We start from the raw sequence: 2,758 nt of genomic DNA, 5'->3' as shown, positions 1-2,758 counted from the left end.
AAAATTTCTATTAGTGTCTGTGCATGACCTGTGATGATGTGTTAGCTCTTGTGTAGATGTAGGTTTGATACTGAAACATTGGAAGCAGATAAGAATGATCAAAAGACTGGCATAACAAGTTACTGGAAATGTTAAAATATGTAAAAAGGGTATAAAAAGATTAACAAAGCTTTGAAAATGCCAATCATGACTATTATCATTTATGAAAAGGGAAAAAATTTCACAAGTCTCTTGATACCAAGCCAAGATCAACTAGACCATGAAAGAATTCAGCCACAAATTCCAAACGAATTGTTCAAGAGACAAAGGAAATCCCACAGGTAAGCTGAAAATGGAAAAAAAAGTTTCAATGAGCTCAATACGAGGATACTTAAACAAAAATGTGCTCTATGGTTGAGCTGCCAGATAGAAATTCACAAGAAAAGCCTTTTTACCATATATCTGACTATTCCTTTGAATGTAAACTGGAGTTAAAACTATCCCACATGCCACATGACTAGTGCATTTCAAATGAAGGGCTCCGCTTCCAATTTGATGAACTTCCATTCAGAAGAACTGTAATCACTTCAGCTAATAAGGTTTTGCTACTAATAATCTATATACATATTGAAAATTTTGGCTTTATGCTTCATTTTTATATGTCAAGACATTTGTGAGAATTTAACTGCAACAAAAGTGTCATGCGGGAAATTCTGGGAAAGTTCATTTATGGTTATTCACATTATATATTTAGCAAACTTACTTTTAAAATCAGAGACTTATTTTTACAATGTACAGGTAAGAGATTGACTGGTAAATCTTTGGACTCAGCTCCTTCTTTACTGGAACAGACCAGTACATTGAACACATTACCAAGCTACAAGCTATATTGTATTTCCTACAGTATGGTAATATTCGACAGATTTGTGATATTGCAGGGGTATTCATGGTGCACTGTAAATTATTTACTAATTATAATAAGCTGTCTTTTAATTTTTAATGGATGAGCTGTGAGGAGAATAATGATAACTTGTTGCACCTGTTGTGCGAAATATATATATTGACTAACGGAGGGTCTAATATTTGTTTTGGCAATGTTGGTTTGTGTAAGATATATGCATGCTTCAGTAAAACACTCATATTTAATTCGATTACATCTCATTTTTAATCAAGCTTATTCATGTTTTCAGAGGTTTTGAGGCATGTATGCTGACCTACAGAAACCTTTGATTATTTGAACAATGAGATTCTCAGAGACCCTCTATTTTTTTAATTAATCAACTTGAAAAGTTTGCAGTCCTGCACCAATAAATGCATGACCAAAAAAAGATTGCACTTATTTTACTGTTTAACTTCCATGTGCCAGCGTAAAGTAGGTGTCTTATTCAATACAAACCATGGATATACTTTTAGGACATTACTTTTAGGCTATTTGTAGACAAAAATCCCTTTTTACAGTGACTATCTGTGTTTAAGATCTGCCGGTTTCAAACCGCTAACTGAATCAATATTTTCCCATGTATTTATATTATTTGTTATTTTAAAAATTAATAGTATTATTTAAGATAGATCAGAGCAAACTATATCTCACTAATGAAAGGCCTGACCCTCCAGAAAACTAAACAAAACTGGCAGACAATTTGCATTTTTTTTCTGGACAAAAGCTGTGTATAACAAGCTCTTGGATTTTCCATCTTGAATATGGCTCTATGTGCACAAGATGAATCTCTAGTTACACCAGAAAAAGATAAAGTTTCTGGAGTGGCCAACACAGTCTCCTGAACTTAATTACATCAAGCTGTACTGGGGAATATTCAGCTATACGGATCATGCAAGATAACGAAGACTTTGCATGACCTGGGAGGCTTTTGCCAGGTTGAATGGGAAGCGCCTCCCCAAAAAACAATTACTGTAAAATCAATAAACAAATATCAGCTCAAACCAAGAGTTTTAATTATGTCTGGCCATGCTAACCTTTAATGAAGTAACCTGATGATCTCATCTTGCAGGTCTGTTCGTGGAAAGTTAAATATATGGGTTTGATAATTATTTCAAGAAAAGATACCAATTTTGTACCTGTTGAAAAAAGAAACAACAAAAACAACCCTTACCTGTTTTGCTATTCTTGGTAAGTATAAGCTAGTCAGCTAAAAAGTGCCATACTGCACACTACAACCAGAAAAGCTAAGATCAACAAATCAGTACATGCTGGTTTAAACTGTTGTGTCAGCAAATATAGTCTCTAAAAATACATATTGGCTCATTTAATCACATTCCCAGTCTGAAACGGATAAGTTTTTGTTCGGTTTGTTTAACCTTCTGTTAATCTTGCGCTTGTGTGTGTGTTTGTAAAGTGAAATAATCCGTGCAATTTGCAAACTCTTTCTAGAAAAATGGTGTCTCGGTGTTCCGTCTAGAGGGCGCTGGTGTGTTAGAAAATAAAATCCCGTATAAAAATATAAACAAAACTGCTATTAACCAGTTAATATGGATAATGTGAGCGCATACATATTACATAATGTGCTAGTGAGCTATTATTTATCGTAATTGTATAGTCCAAAATCCTAAAGTACATTATAAGCGCCAGCAATTTCATAGTACGCGAACATCCCCTCACCCGCTCTTTCTTTTTTCACCCCATTGACGTCATTGCTTTACAACTCGGGGCGGAGCTCTGGAAATGAGATGTGTGTGAACATTAGCCAATGAACGACCACACCTTCGGTTCAAATGTTAGATGTAAGCCAATCATGTTCGTGTATTTAGAAGAGGGGGCGGG

The sequence above is a fragment of the Danio aesculapii genome, chromosome 3, assembly GCF_903798145.1.
Source record: "Danio aesculapii chromosome 3, fDanAes4.1, whole genome shotgun sequence".
Classification (NCBI taxonomy): domain Eukaryota; kingdom Metazoa; phylum Chordata; class Actinopteri; order Cypriniformes; family Danionidae; genus Danio; species Danio aesculapii.
The sequence above is the reverse complement of the archived record's forward strand: the minus strand, read 5'-3'. Positions refer to the sequence as shown.